Source organism: Lucilia cuprina, chromosome 2 (genome assembly GCF_022045245.1).
Source record: "Lucilia cuprina isolate Lc7/37 chromosome 2, ASM2204524v1, whole genome shotgun sequence".
NCBI classification, from domain to species: domain Eukaryota; kingdom Metazoa; phylum Arthropoda; class Insecta; order Diptera; family Calliphoridae; genus Lucilia; species Lucilia cuprina.
In genome coordinates, this window is record NC_060950.1 from 55794986 (window position 1) to 55812532 (window position 17547).

Below are 17547 nucleotides of genomic sequence, written 5' to 3' on the forward strand. Positions count from 1 at the left end.
GATAGATAGATAGATAGATAGATAGATAGATAGATAGATAGATAGATAGATAGATAGATAGATAGATAGATAGATAGATAGATAGATAGATAGATAGATAGACTAAAAATTCGAAAGTTTCTAACTTCCAGAACAATATAAGGTTTCACTAATACTAATTGATTACAAACCGAAAAATTTGAAGGCATAAACATTAGGCCAGATTTTCGCGGTTCCTTAGTAATACTTATTGGCAAACATGGGTAAACATAATTTTAAAGTAGTGAAGACTTGTAAAAGAGGTATCAAATTTCACTATATGTTATAAGAGCAATTTCATTCTCTACTTACATTACTTTTTTGAGTGTAAAAATCATGCATAGATATGTAGATGGATGGTTGATTTTTGGGTCCGAAGTATGCATGTTTAGCAACATTGTTGTTGTTTGTTATTTTGCAACAACAACAGAACTAACGAAATCTCAAAGAATAAAGCACGACTAAAACAATAACAACAACAAAAATAAAAAATGACGAAAACTGCGCCAATAATTGAAGGGAATTCATCCGCATATGTTAAAGATTCTCACAGAAATATGGAAGAGCAAAAAAACGCTGAAAAAAACAACAGCAACAAGCTGAGAATTTCATATGACAAATATGCGAAAAAGTATTTATTTTAAAAGAAAATTAAGTTTTTTTTTCTTAATAAATTGTAAATGTGTCGTATGATCTTAAATAGTGGGATGTGATTGCTTTTTTCTTTGGAATATTTATTTAAAAAGTAGGCAGCAATAATGATTAGAAGTTGCACAAGTTGTCGGTGGTACAGTTAATGCAGGGAATTTTGATAGATCAAAGGGAATATTTCTGGGAAGAAACGAAAAATGAATAATTGATTGCATTCAAAGCATTTAAATTAAATATGTTTATAACTGCTTTGCTGTAGAAAAACATAAGTGATATTTGCAAAGAAAAAACAGTTGTTCATTATTTATATTTTTGACTGAAAAGTTGGCAATACTAAGGGCGGGTTTTTTACTATTCAGTTAAACTAGGCTTAACTTGCTGTTAGATTAAACTCGGAACAAATTTAGGCGGACTTTAACCGATAATTGTGTTTTTCAGTTTTAGATTTAAGCTCAGTTAACTTTGTTAGTATTGCCAAGTTTTCACTAAAAAACATAAACAATGAACAGCTGTTTTTTTGCAAACAATACTTTTGTAAAATGGAAAATTTTGGAAAAATGTTAAATAAACATTTAAAACAATAATAAATAAAACAAAACAATTCAGAAAATTGCAATATACTTAAAATATTAAGTTTTTGTTGTTTGTCCGAAATCCTTGTTTTATTTTTTTTTTTGTTAATTGTGTTTTCCCACTTAGAACTTGAGTTTATTTGGGCAATTACACTCAAATAAACTCAGATAATAAGTAACTTTACTGATAACTGAAAAACACAAAACATATATTAAACCAGGTTTAACCAAAGAATGAAGATTATCTTTATCAGAAAAACTCGCCCTAACAAATTCAACTGATTCTAGATCCATAACTGAAAAACACAATTATCGATTAAAGTCCGACTAAATTTGCTCCTAGTTTAATTTAACAGCATGTTAAGCCTAGTTTAACTGAGTAATAAGAAACCCGCCCTTAATGTTCTGTAAATAGGATTCAGCTCCTATAACATTAACCCGTCCATATTGAGCTCTATAGTTTTTGTTCAATCTGAAAACATCGGGTCTGTGTTGTTAGAAACTTCCTCATTAGAGATCTATAGAGATTATCATTACCCAATGTTTAGAATATACGTTTTCTGAACTTAATTTCTCAGATTTTTACAATCACTGTTCTGATTCCTGCTCCCGTATGCTCTAAATTTGTCTGGGTCCAAACGTTATGTTTTGTAGAGTTCATTTCTGGTTTGTACAAACCCATGGGATTTAAGTAGTCCTAACCACCATTAACATAAATGAAAAGAAAAATATCTTCTTATTTATATTCAAAGAAATTTCTTTATCTTCTTTAAGGATATTTCTTTACCTTAAACACATCGTAACACAAGAATATTAAATGTAAAAACCATCTTCTGTTAACGAACGCAAAAATGTACTTTTTCTACCCTAATAACGTGGATGGATATACTAAAGGAAAAAAGTTTTGAAATACATATCATTAAATCCAACAAAAAACTGAATGATTATAAAAGAACAAACTAAGTACAAAGTCGTATTCATACTCATACCTCGTATATATTTATATACATTTCTTTTTATCCTTATATGTAGAGTTTTTTTTACATTAAACTACTTTTTCATCTGATTCGGTTAAATATTTGCAGGAAATGAAGGAATAAATTCTTAACTGATTCCAATAGTTGTTGTCAGTATAACAGTGATAATTGTCAGTATAACAGTAATAATAGTTGTTGTCAGTTTTTTATGATCATCTGACAAAGACGTTGATAAAGACTCTTTTGTGATAGAAAAGTTTGTCAACGACTCTTTAACGTTCAGTGACCAAATCCATTATTGTTTGAGTAATAAATGTATCTGAACAAAATCATTGCTTAATGTCCGTCAATTTTCAGTCCCTTACTAACTTTAAAAGTCTTTTACATCCATTACCATTTAAGTCATTTTACAACTTTACGTTAAGCGCTGCCGGCTTAAACGTAGCTGCTGATAGAAATTAGAATCGCACATGTATTTCAGAAAATAATTTCACCAATTTCAACGGAGTTGCCACTATTTTAAATTCTTATGGCAAATTGAAAAGAGTTGCCACACAATATTGTGCTAATATTAAAATAGTGAAAACTACAATAAATGTCCATTTTCTGCAGAAAAAACTTGTATAGAGACAGGTTTCTTTATGACAGACTATTATACAGACTGTCGAGAGTTTTAACGTGAGCACCTGCCGTGTCGGCCTTATCCCACGGTGGTCTTTTTCATCCACAGGGTAGACTTGAGAACGCCCCTTTGTCTTCAATGAAGAACTCAGGTGGCAATTTTTGCACATTGGCTATGACCGGTCCATGCGCAAATACTTTGCTGGAGTACTCGAGCTATATAATCTCTTGCCAAAGTAGTCACGTTGAAAGACAACCACCTAGAGACGTAACCGGTGGACCGAAGCACGATCCATCAATAAGCCGTAGACATTGTTCTTACTCACAGTGATACGCTGTGGCAAGTCTGATATGAACAGAGTAAACATATCTGGACAAGGAAGGAAAATTAATCGGTATCACTTTTATATGATACCTTTCATCCATCATCATTCAACCCTGCACACATCTCATTTATTCGACTCATTTATAGAGAAAAACATACGACACACTCATTTAGATATACGGGTGGATGAGGCCGCATACCTCTACATTCATTTCGTATCATATACAATTGACTCCAACTCATTTCCAACGCTTAGTCCCACAGTCACTCCTCTGTGGGGTATCTGTTGATTTTCGGCAACAGCACCGAACCTTATCCCGAAATATTGACTATTATCATGCATCAGTCTTATAACCGCCACTTATTCTCTTCCCGCGAATTTGGGTTCAACCAACAGCCACTACGTGGATCCCGAAGGAACCTCAACCAACTGACCAGCCAGGACATAGTCCTGCGGGCAACTGGCCACCCGTAGTACCAGATTATGCGGTGCTCTGGTCAGACCTCTGGCAATCTAAGCAAGGACTAAGCCAAGCAGTAGACTGAGACACCAATATTTCAATCCCGGTCAGATTGGAGGTATTGGGCCCTCTTTTTACCCCGGGATTGCAATAACACCCCCGGGGGGAAGACTATTATACAATATAATAAACGCTTATAAGGTCAATTTCTGAAGAAAAAGTAAAATTGAGCCGACGCCGATATTTTCCGCCGTCGCCGACTTAAAAAGGTTGCTCCGCCGTAACCGATTATTTTGCATGGGCTTGTATCTCTGGTCTACATATTTTTGATATCCTGGAGCAGTAATCTTAGCTGCGCCGTAGACAAAAATGTTCATTTTTAAATTGGCCCATTTTAAACGTTTAAAACCATTTAAGACTCTGCTCTAAAGTACACACAAACACCAAATAAACAAGTAAAAGTTTTTTGTTTTGATGACCAGTTTTTATGATCCTAGATTTGATAGTTCAAAAAAAAAAAAAAACAAAACACAGAATACACACAAATAAACATAAATACACACAAACACACCTAATAAAACAGAAAACAAGTAAAAACCACCATACATATTTACCTCAACATAAAAGGCGGGCAGAAATTGCCGTTAGTAACTAAAGGAAACTAAGCGAAAAAAACTCTGAAATGGACAAAAAGCAGTAAATTCGAAATGAAAATGCAACAGCTAGAAAAAAGTTCTACCATGTGGAGCCATACCAACTGCCAACAACATAAAAAGAGAATGAAAGAAAACAAACAAAAAAGCGACAACCAACTAACTAAAGTTTAAAAAAAAAGCTTGAAAACGTGAAATACGAAATGTTATGAGAAAAAAGCGCCAGAAAAGCAGCAACACACCAATACAACAGGAACAATAATAACAACGACAACAACAGCAGCAGCAACAATCCAACACCGACTACAAAAAACAAAACGGAATAAACAAAAAACAAAACGACAACAACAGCAAAGAAAAAAATCCCCCAAACAACCAACATCAGCAGCAACAGAACCCAACAACATTGCCGCATTCTACTCATCATCATCATCAACAGCAGCAACTCAATTGTACAAACGAAAAAAACGGACAAAAAACAAAACAAAAAAAGATGAAAAAGAAGAAGAGTTTTAAAACAGAGGATTGTACGAGTCCGTGTATAGTAAATGTAGGGCCAACAACTAAAACGAAAGCTAACTAACCATACAACCAACCAACCATCGAGCCAAACAGTCAGTCATTTAGTCAACCATACGAAAAAAAGGAACTCACTGCAACAACAACAACAATGTACAACACTCGTAGTATGGTCAACAACAAAAAATTTATCGATTTATGTAGAAAGCAATACAAATGCGCGCAAATCCATTCATAAAAACTACTGAACCACCGATTATAGAGTCACTTCATATAGTCAATACTATTCGGTTAACAATAATCTAAAATCGGTTTGAACAGCCCCAGTATTTGGCTGATGCTAACCTCAAACTTAGTGCAGTTCCATTGTTTGACTTTGTCGTGTTGGGAAATTTAATACAGACCTGTTGTTCCAGGACTTAGGTCCTATTACGATACCGTTTTGTGATCGCACCAAATAGTTCCAATCAAATTGGTTAACGTTGCCTTAATTAATGGGTGGATGTTACTCAAAACGCTTTGATGTTAGATAGAGTAGTAGAGTTTATTCGAGGTAGTAGTCTTTATGTATTTAATAGACTTCATTTGGTCACTACGCTAGTGGCTTCAATCTCCCCTTCCTAATGTCATGTCGAGTTTCTTTTATATTTAATAGGTCTACTCTTTGGTTGCCTATACATATGTCCCCAATTCGTGGACCCACAAAAAAGCACAAATTATATATTGAAGACAATATAAATACATGATTTGACAAGGAACGGTCCTAATATGCGAGACGCACCAACAGATCGAGTAAAAGGGATCACTCGATGTTCCACTTAAGCATATTTCTCAGAATTTTTAAGCCAGTACAAAGGCACCCCAAGGCACAATTATCTAAAATAGTACTTTCCGATATTTCAGCGGTTTCACTTCATACTTTACAAAAAGAAAGCATCGAAGGGTTAGGGTAAGGCATTAACTAGTGTATCTGCTAAACCTGTAATAGCAACAAGGTAATCCGAGATGAGCGGCAATCATCTAAATCAGTACCTTCTGATACTCGAATAAGTTTAGTAACTCCTTAAGTTTTGAGTCCCAGCCGATCAGCGTATTAGTAGCAGCCAGCCCCCTTTGAAGATTCCTCAACTATGCCTGAAGGTGCAATAGATATATAGAAACCTGTAGAAAGGTACGAGTTATTCGGCGCTATCAGGGGTTTTAACTGCAGAGAAATCCAGAGTTTCATAACTAATTACAAGCACTAATTACATATAGCCAGCCTACATGAACCAAACTGACCTCCAGCTACACCAAATAGCTTACAGACTAGATGGACCCGGTGATAACAGCTGACTAGCCTAAATGGCAGTTGAATTTGACTCAACAACGATGTGGGAATAAGGTTTCCGATGATTATAAAGCTCCGATCGTTGTACTCTCTTGGACAGGATTAATGTCCCAAGTAACTTTATTAGGCTATAGAAACGAATGCAAGTTATTGTGGAAATCAATAGCGTCTAGTTATCAAAGATAAAAAATCGTATCTGTAAATCGAATTAATATTTTGAAAATGCTTCTATATATTTACATTAAAAATATTCGGTTAAGTTAAACTTAATTCGGCTGGACTCTTGGACAAACGAATAGTACCATAGTGTTTTGATGTTGGCGACAATGAGAATGAAATCGAGCAAAAACTAAAGAATAACACCAACAACATTGCTAAACATAAAAACATATATATATTACATATATGAACATAAATACATATATTTTATGTACTAGATCAGAGACGGAAATTCGACATTATGAAATGATGTTAAACTATAAATCAATAGCTTTTTAAAGAATGAAAAGTACCCAATTGTAGCGTTTGTAGTTGTAAGCAAAAGTCAGTTGTTTTCTATTAATGGAAAGTAGACTTTTAGCATATTATAAAAAGGCGTTTATTCGACTTTTTAATATCTTCGATGAACTGTCAAAACGGTTGATGAATGTGTCGTAAAAACGGGTTAATTCGCTAATTTCATTCGGAGGTCGCATTAAGTAATTCAAATGCTTAGTGTAAACTTGGTATAACCTAAGAAATATCGTTACTACAGCATTTTCCATCCCTGCATATACATATATGTGCAATTCTCACATGACACTCTGAGTAAAAGTAGGAATCGGGAGAAAACATTTAACCAATATATATTTTTTATTTATTTATTATTTTTGTTGATTCACCACAGGACAACCAATGTTGTTTTTGTTGCTGCTGCATTGACTCTCTACTAAACAAAATGTAATGCTACCGATTTGTGTGCATTTAACCAGGTTTAAAGATAAATGTCATCATCATAGTCATCATTCCTACTGTAACACAGATTGGGTACATCAAAGTACTCGTAAAGTTGTAATAATTTAACCGCTTGCTGGTTGTTTCTTGGTTTGTCCATTTCATGGAAATTTTTTCGTTTTTTTTTAACATTTTGGTCAATTGGTTGAGTTTTGCTTTGACGTTTAAATTAACTTTTTTATTTATTACAACAAATTTTCATCTCATCAAAATTCAAATTAATTTTTAAAATAATTAGAAAAAAAAAAATAATTTTGAAAATTCGAATTTTAATTTAAAAAGTATAAACTTGTAAATGTCATTTAAGGACCCATATGATCCTAAAACTATATTTTTAACAATTTGATTATTTCCGACATTTGATTTTAACTTGACTTTGTAGGGGTCAAAGGACATTCAACACTACACATAACTACTGACCTTTGACCATTTGAGAAATAAGTTATTCGAACGCATTAATCAAAAATTAGTTCTGACAAAACCTTAAATATGTTTGTACTGACTTATTAAACCCACCTCGCATATGAACGCTAAATACATATAAATGTTCATACTGCAGCTTCATTAGATTTCTTGCTTGGACTTAAGGAATCCCGCATATAATTTAAATCAAATGGGGTATCTAAGCTAACGTATACTATTGTTTGGTATACTAATAGTTGAAGTTTTTTTGTATAATTTTACTAAAAACTAAAACTTTTTCAAATCACTTTTTAGGTTGCTAGCAAACATACTACTGCTCTGCTGGCTCTATTTCTCTCTGATTAAAGTTACTCCATGAACTTCGAACTATCCGTTAAACAGTTTGCATTGTTTTTGTTGTTAATAGCAAAGTTTTAGTTAAAGGTCGTAGGCAAATGAATAATTTGGTTGAAAACAATTTAATTATATGATTTTTTAAAAGCTACATAAATAATTGCGAAAATATTTTTCACACTAAATTAATTAATTAAATTAAAATTAATATCAGAAATTTTTTTCTACTTTTAATTTAAATTAAAAAAGAAGCTATTTTAAAATATATGTCCACAGATCTCAACCAATATTTATTTTACTTACCTGACAAATAACTGTTCTTGATTGTTGACCCGCCAAGATACTACAGTCGCACCTAAAACCATAAAAAACAAAATAATTAATTTTTACAGTAAAAAAACAAACTAAAAGTTTCTATATATTCTATAATCTATAATCCAGACTGTAGGCCATTCTATTGTAAAAACTATAGACTATTCTATAGTCCAGACTATAGGTAATTCTATAGTCAAAACTATAGACTATTCTATAGTCAAAACTATAGACTATTCTATAGTCCAGACTATAGACTATTCTATAGTCCAGTCTTTAGACATTCTTTAGTCCAAACTATAGATCTTTCTATAGTGTAGACTATAGACCATTTTAAAGTGTATACTATAGACCATTCTATTATCCGGACTATAGATCATTCTATAGTCCAAACTATAGATAATTCTATAGTCCATACTATAGACCACTTTATAGTCCAGACTATAGACCATTCTATGGTCCATACAATAGTCCACACTGTAGACTATTCTTTTGTTCAGACTATAGGCCATACTATATCTATACATATTATTTAATTCAGACTATGGACCATTCTATAGTCCATACTATAGACCATTCTATAGTCCAGACTATAGACCATTCTATAGACCAGACTAAAAACCATTCTATAGTCCAGACTATAAACTATTCTATAATCCAGGCTATTCTATAGTCTCGACTGTATACTATTCTATAGTCCACACTATAGACTATTTTATAGTCCCGTTTATCGACTATGCTATAGTCCAGACTAAAGACTTATCTATAGTCCAGACTATAAACTATTCTTTAGTCCAGACTTTAGTCGAGATTATATGCTATTCTAGATTCCAAATTATTTAGTAATCGAAACCAAACGAAGACTATTTTTTGATTCAAAGTCCAAGTGCTTCAAGTACTATTTTTCTTGAACTTGAGTATATTTGTAAATTTAATGTGATATAGATTTTAAAATTTTGGGCCAAAATCCCGGCTATACTGCAATACCAGGCCAACCCATGACAGAAGTGGAGCAAGCTCCTAAAACATTCCGTCTAATTACAAAAATCAGTTTAACATTTGTTGTCCTCCGATGGAGGAACTATCAGATGTTAAGCTGATAAGAACAGATACTACACTTTGATCTTAGCCATAAGGCCGAGAAGCGATAACTAAAGACATTAAAAACGAACTACTTATACAAAATATTTTATAAACTAACTAAGAATTATGTGGAAAGGTTAACTTTAAGACAAATTATTGATTGTGGAAGATAGTAAAGTTGAAGGGGTTGCTTTAAAATGCAGAACAGATATTTAGGCATTATTTACTAATTTACTTTTCTGAAAGGATATTTTGACATTTTGCACAACTTGAGATCTACCTGTGTACTTTTATAAGAATAGCAAGAGCCTTAAAAATCCCTACTAACTAACCTAAAAGTATACAGAACTCTTTTTGTTAAATATAATTCTAAATCCGCTTATGTATTTTACAACATTAATTATGTGTGTTTTATATCTTCAGTTATCGCTTCTCGGCCTTATGGCTAAGATCAAAGTGTAGTATCTGTTCTTATCAGCTTAACATCTGATAGATCCTCCAACGGAGGACAACAAATGTTAAACTGATTTTTGTAATTAGACGGAAGTTTTAGGAGCTTGCTTCACATCTGTCAAGGGATGGCCTGGCATTGCAGTATCGCCGGGATTTTAGGCCCATTTGGAAAATGTATTTCAAAAGTTTTAGAGAGCAAATAATATGTTCCTATAGCTATCATCATATTAACTAAGTTTTTTGTTATCGGGCAATTATTTACGAGCTTTGCTCCACTTCTGTAAAGAATTGGTTTTTAAAGCAAGTTTTATATATCCTAAAACGTTTATTGATCAACAATTACTAATTTTCAAATGAATAAATGATCTCATATTTTAAATCAGTCTGCAAATAACGTGGATGCTAGTTACAAGCCAAGATAAGCAACGACACTGTTAGAAAACAAACAAAAATTAGTTCATTGATTCTAAATCTTTAGGAAATGACAAGAAAGACACATGAATTGAAGTGAACGAAAGCGCGTTTAAAATGTAAAATTGAATGAATAACAAAAAAACCTATTCACTCACTCTTCCAACAATAAAACTTAAGGGTTTGACACAACTATTCAGCACAGATCTAGTGTGTGAGTGTAATGATCTATGTACCGGTAGATAGATAGACATACACTGTGTACTTACTTTTATAACATTTTTTTTAAACAATTACGCTCTAAGATACCGACCCACGTAAATAGAAAAAGAAATATAACAAAACAAGTACAAGTAATTCGTACACATGTATTGGAAAAAATATAAATTTTTAAGTAATAAAAAAACCGAAAAAAATAATATCAGAAAAAAAAACAAAAACTTCAACTACAACGGCGAACAAGTTTTTTCTTTAATATTTTTTTCTATAGTCGTTTCTAACAATATATACAAAATAGTAAAAGCTGCAAAAGATAAAATAATGACACACAACTTCGAAAAAAAGAACATATTTTTATGTTCAAAACTTTAGTTTTCAAAATTTACGCATATACAAACAATGTGGAACAAAACTAAACGGAAGTGTTTTGACGAGATCAGTAAAATCAAAGAATTCTTCTACCTCTAATCTACTACATATGGTATGAGTGTAAAAACCAATTAAAACTAACCAAGTGATTAATTTAATCTTTCATACAAATCGTTTTGCATTCTTATAGACAGCAATAACAAATCTCACAAACTACGAAACAACCCCCTAAACTATTAACAACTACCTCTAGGGGGTGAACATCTTTAAGTAGTTTTTATGCATATCCAATAGCTTTCTTATATAATTCCCATTTAGTTTATAAATTGTTTGCCATAACTAGTTTGGTTTTTATGTATTTAGTTATCGCTTCTCGGCCTTATGGCTAAGATCAAAGTGTAGTATCTGTTCTTATCAGCTTAACATCTGATAGTTCCTCCATCGGAGGACAACAAATGTTAAACTGATTTTTGTAATTAGACGGAATGTTTTAGGAGCTTGCTCTACTTCTGTCACGGGTCAGCCTGGTATTGCAGTATCGCCAGGATTTAGGCCCAAATTTATAAATAAATTTAAAACCCAGACTATAGTCTAGACTATATTTTGGAAAATAGAACAGTCTATAGACTGTTCTATAGTCCTGACTACAGACTGTTCTATAGTCCTGACTAAAGACTGTTCTATAGTCCAGACTATAGACTGTTCTATAGCCAAACTATAGACTGTTCTATAGTCCTGACTACAGACTGTTCTATAGTCCTGACTACAGACTGTTCTATAGTCCTGACTACAGACTGTTCTATAGTCCTGACTACAGACTGTTCTATAGTCCAGACTATAGACTGTTCTATAGCCAAACTAAAGACTGTTCTATAGTCCAGACTATAGACTGTTCTATAGTCCAGACTATAGACTGTTCTATAGTCCAGACTATAGACTGTTCTATAGTCCAGACTATAGACTGTTCTATAGTCCAGACTATAGACTATAGCCAAATTATATACTGTTCTATAGTCCAGACTATAGACTGTTCTATAGTCCAGACTATAGACTGTTCTATAGTCCTGACTATAGAACAGTCTATAGTCTGGACTATAGAACAGTCTATAGTCTGGACTATATAACAATCTATAGTCAGGACTATAGAACAGTCTATAGTCAGGACTATAGAACAGTCTATAGTCAGGACTATAGAACAGTCTATAGTCAGGACTATAGAACAGTCTATAGTCAGGACTATAGAACAGTCTATAGTCAGGACTATAGAACAGTCTATAGTCAGAACTATAGAACAGTCTATAGTCAGGACTATAGAACAGTCTATAGTCAGGACTATAGAACAGTCTATAGTCAGGACTATAGAACAGTCTATAGTCAGGACTATAGAACAGTCTATAGTCAGGACTATAGAACAGTCTATAGTCAGGACTATAGAACAGTCTATAGTCAGGACTATAGAACAGTCTATAGTCAGGACTATAGAACAGTCTATAGTCAGGACTATAGAACAGCTTATAGTCAGGACTATAGAACAGTCTATAGTCAGGACTATAGAACAGTCTGTAGTCAGGACTATAGAACAGTCTATAGTCAGGACTATAGAACAGTCTATAGTCAGGACTATAGAACAGTCTATAGTCAGGACTATTGAACAGTCTATAGTCAGGACTATAGAACAGTCTATAGTCAGGACTATAGAACAGTCTATAGTCAGGACTATAGAACAGCTTATAGTCAGGACTATAGAACAGCTTATAGTCAGGACTATAGAACAGTCTGTAGTCAGGACTATAGAACAGTCTGTAGTCAGGACTATAGAACAGTCTGTAGTCAGGACTATAGAACAGTCTATAGTCAGGACTATAGAACAGTCTATAGTCAGGACTATAGAACAGTCTATAGTCAGGACTATAGAACAGTCTATAGTCAGGACTATAGAACAGCTTATAGTCAGGACTATAGAATAGTTTATCATCTGGACTATAGAGTAATTTTAAAATAACAATTTTGCTCATCACTGTAATGTCAAAAACACTATAAAAAACATAAGTACGTAGTCGGTGAGAGATATTGATGATGGAAATAATATTTTTACACAATTGGGGAAGAGATTTCTATCTTAGGCCTCTTTCGATATGTACTATATACAATAAAAATAGGCTACAGTTATATCTACATACAAATCATGCAGTGCGTACTTATGTAAATACAAATGTATCTATAAGTATATATGTTTGTACAGGTAATAGAGTTGCGATCAATAAATTATATAATACAGTCAATAATAAGAATGTTACTACATGGAACCAAAACAAAAATAGTGCCAGGATTATTAGGGATATAAAACGGATTTAGATTTAAGACTTTCTAACAAGAGAATCAGATGAAAACATATTGCATTAGAAAATAGGTTAAAATTGACATCTATCATAAATTATTATGTTGAAATACTAATATGAACTTAGATTCTTGGTGAATAGAATTTTTTGTTAGCGTTTGAGCTCTCCACTGAATCCACCATTACGGAACCAATAGGAAATGTTTCAAATCCCAAACTCATCAAATTCAAAATTAACGTACAGACTTTTTACAGTCATCAGGTGTATAGCATATATGTTCAATAAATTAAAACAATTTTGCGTAGTTTATTCAAAGAACATAGAAAATCAAATTGTATGTAAAAAGTCATTGTTTTGAACATTATTTGTACCTAGTTTGGTTTTTGTCTTTTTTCGTACCCAAAAACTATGCCTACTCGTTTATATTTCGTCTGTCCATCGCACTCGCATGTATATATGATATGTGTACAGATGTGAACATTCAAACAAATATGAAAATTTTAAAGCTGTACTTTGAATTATCTCTTACAAGTATCTAAAGCTAATTTGAAAATAGGCCACATAGTTACAATTTAACAATTTATGTTGAAGTATTTATATATTTTTCAATTTACTATAGAATTGTCTGAACTATTTCCTTAGTCTACAGAATAGTCTATAGTCTGAACTATAGAATAGTCTATAGTCTGGACTATAGAATAGTCTATAGTCTGGACTATAAAATAGTCTATAGTCTGGACTATAGAATAGTCTATAGAATAGTATATAGTCTGGACTATAGAATAGTCTATAGTCTGGACTATAGAATAGTCTATAGTCTGGACTATAGAATAGTCTATAGTCTGGACTATAGAATAGTCTATAGTCTGGACTATAGAATAGTTTATAGTCTGGACTATAGAATAGTCTATAGTCTGGACTATAGAATAGTCTATAGTCTGGGTACAGTGAAATAACTCCCAAATGAAATAACTCCCAACGGGTAAAATGAAATAACACCCAATCAACTGTCCATACAAATTGGGAATTATTTCATTTGAAATAACTCCCAATTTGTTGGAACTTATTTCATATTTTAATGTTACTGAAATGAAATAACTCCCAATAAAATTTTTGTTGGGAATTATTTCATTTTTTTGAAGAAATTAGGAGATATTTCATATGTATTGGAAGTTTTTTCATTTCTGTAAATTTTGTTGAAATTGGAAGTTATTTCATTCTTGTTGGGAGTTATTTCATTTTGTGGTAATAATTTTCCAAACTTTGGTGGATAATGCATTTTGGATCCTTAAACAAGTGTCGTGGACAGCCGGCCTTCGGCCGGGCGCAAGGGTTTAAAACTCTGGAGTATTTCGAATACTGGCTTCGCTGAATTTAACCTTTCTTTGTACACCATGTATTTTATATCATTATGATTATGAACACTACGATACTTTCAAACGTATCACAATTCCATATGACAATTTTAGTAATGCCCATGAGCATAGTGACATAAGTTCCATGGAATACAAATAGTCCATTTATCATGAAAAGGCTTAATTTAGCGAAGCCGGTGTGTGAAATACCCCAGAGTTGAAAACCCTTGCGCACGGCCGAAGGCCGGCTGTCCACCACACTTTCGTAAGGAGTTGGGAGTTATTTCACTTCTGTTGGGAATTATTTCATTGGAAGTTATTTTACACAAATAGATTCTTCGACTTGGGAATAATTTCATATTTTTTGGGATTTGTTTCATTGTGAGCTATTTCGCATTTTTTGGGACTTACATTTGTAAAACTCCCAAACTTCCAATTACTGGGAATTATTTCATTTTAAACTTTGGGAGTTATTTCATTTTAAAAATTAATTTTTGATGAAATTTGGGTTTATTTCATTTTACTCGTTGGAAGTTATTTCATTTGGGAGCTCTTTCACTGTACCTATAGTCTGGACTATAGAATAGTCTATAGTCTGGACTATAGAATAGTCTATAGTCTGGACTATAGAATAGTCTATAGTCTGGACTATAGAATAGTCTATAGTCTGGACTATAGAGTCTGGACTAGAGAATAGTCTATAGTCTGGACTAGAGAATAGTCTATAGTCTGGACTAGAGAATAGTCTATAGTCTGGACTAGAGAATAGTCTATAGTCTGGACTAGAGAATAGTCTATAGTCTGGACTATAGAATAGTCTATAGTCTGGACTATAGAATAGTCTATAGTCTGGACTATAGAATAGTCTATAGTCTGGACTATAGAATAGTCTATAGTCTGGACTATAGAATAGTCTATAATCTGAACTATAGAATAGTCTATAGTCTGGACTATAGAATAGTCTATAGTCTGGACAAAATAGATTGGTGTTTAGTCTAGTCTATAGATTAATTTGCTGTGTAGTCAAATTAATTATCGAAACGAAAAGGTCATATTAATATGATTAATGGCGAAAACAAAATTCCGCCCTGTGGTTCTTATTCTGTTTACATGTTTATATAATTAAAAACACATGTGAGACAAAAAATAAATTAATGTATATTAAATTTTAAAAAAAATAATAATAATTCAACAGAATCTAATCAATAAAAATTAGCATTAAATTAAAAAAATATATATGTTTTTTCGATGTTTTCTGCTGGATTACTGCTTTTGCAAAAAAATTATTATAATTAATAATGATTAATCACAAACAAATCAAATATACGCAAGCAGCAATAACAACAATTAAACAAAAAGTTTGCAAAATTTTTTGAAAAAAAAATAAATCTTACAGAAAACAAAAACTAAAATTAAAGAAGGAAGTAAGCGAAATAGAAATAGAAACATAAAATAGAAAAACAATAATTCAAAATTATAACGGAGTTTGAATGTTAAAGAAACTCGAAATCAAACAACAGCAACAACTATTTTAAACCAACATAAAGAAAAGAAATATTTAAAAATTTAAATAAAATAAAATATGAAGTAAAAAAATCGTATAACAGCAAAAAACATTTCAGCTTTTAGCGCAGGGGTTTTAGTAGGTACTCACCATGCAAATTGATTGTACATGTTGTATTGTTGCCACGATCCAGCACTACAACACTTGTAGCAGCTGCTCCCCCTCCTCCCGTAGCGGCCATATTACCGGAGGTGGTGGATTTACACTTACGTCCGCGCGGCAAAGTGGCGATTATTTAAACAATTTGTAGAAGAAAAAATTCAATTAACGTGCGAGCACCAGCGCACGAATTTCCTAAACGAGTGTGAAAATTTCGAATTACGAAATTAGACGACTATTAACACGACGTTATAGCTATTTGTTGACGTTTGAGTTCCAAAAAAAGTCTTTTGATTGGTTTTCTAAACCGTGGTTTATGTTTTATTGTGGTGGGTTAGCAAAAGGCGCGACACGTTCACCTTGAAAGAAGTAAAGTTTCTATAATTTATTTTATTTGAATTTTTTAGTTTGTATTTAATTTTTATATATATTTTTTACGATGTTGTCAATCGCTGTAGTTAATTTAAAAAAAATTAATAACATTATGCTGAATTTTGTTAAAAAGATTTATTTACTACTAATTAAATAATTGCACACTTTAAACATAAAACTATTAATTTATTATTATTTAAACAATTAATAATTGTTAAATAAAAAGTATTATCATTGTGGGTTTTAGTGGGCGTGGTTATTCTTTTTTCATATCCTTTTTCATAAAAAATTCACCTAGAGTTTAGATTAGAATAAACATATCAAAACATACCAATTTCTGCCTAACTCAAACTAAACTTATTCCAGCTGATTATGACATTTGTAATTTATATTATTCCCTTTGTAATAGGCTTATAAATTAAATTATTTAGTAATATCACGAATTTATGTAATCGGGTTTTAATAAAAACAATAAATTTCACTCTACATTTGTGTGCACACTACATGTACTTAAATATTTATTGATTTATAGATTTTAAAATTGATAAAAAAGACTTGCACAATAAAAAACACTTTAATTGGATTAAAGTAGGATTTTAAACTATTGTTTAAAAATAAAGATAGTTAACTGTTAGTTGAGTAATTTTAAAATAACAAAATATTGGTTCTATATTGCAGGCTTCAGTGGAATATAGTCTATAGTCCACATTACAGTTAACATCTGATCTGTTCTAGACCATAGCCTAGTCTTTAGTCTAGTCTTTACTCTAGTCAATAGTCTAGTCTATAGTCTAGTCTATAGTCTAGTCTATAGTCTAGTCTATAGTCTCGTCTATAGTCTAGTCTATAGTCTACTCTTTAGTCTAGTCTATAGTCCAGTCTATAGTCTATTCTATAGTCTATAGTCTTGTCTATAGTCTAGTCTATAGTCTAGTCTATAGTCTATAGTCTAGTCTATAGTCTATTCTATAGTCTATAGTCTAGTCAATAGTCTAGTCTATAGTCTAGTCTATAGTCTAGTCTATAGTCTAGTCTATAGTCTAGTCTATTCTATAGTCTATATTCTAGTCTATAGTCTAGTCTATAGTCTATAGT

General features: G+C 32.1%; 3 non-coding genes across 3 annotated transcripts; 2 read left to right on the forward strand and 1 right to left on the reverse strand.

Annotated features, from left to right (window-relative positions):
* Positions 1-9139: 9139 nt before the first annotated feature.
* On the reverse strand, positions 9140-9337 carry LOC111686454. The gene has a single exon (XR_002762783.2). It is a non-coding gene; the product is annotated as a U2 spliceosomal RNA (small nuclear RNA).
* A 359-nt stretch (positions 9338-9696) lies between these two features.
* On the forward strand, positions 9697-9893 carry LOC111686455. The gene has a single exon (XR_002762784.2). It is a non-coding gene; the product is annotated as a U2 spliceosomal RNA (small nuclear RNA).
* Positions 9894-11088: 1195 nt separating this feature from the next.
* On the forward strand, positions 11089-11286 carry LOC111686453. Its single transcript, XR_002762782.2, has one exon. It is a non-coding gene; the product is annotated as a U2 spliceosomal RNA (small nuclear RNA).
* The last annotated feature ends 6261 nt before the right edge of the window (positions 11287-17547 follow it).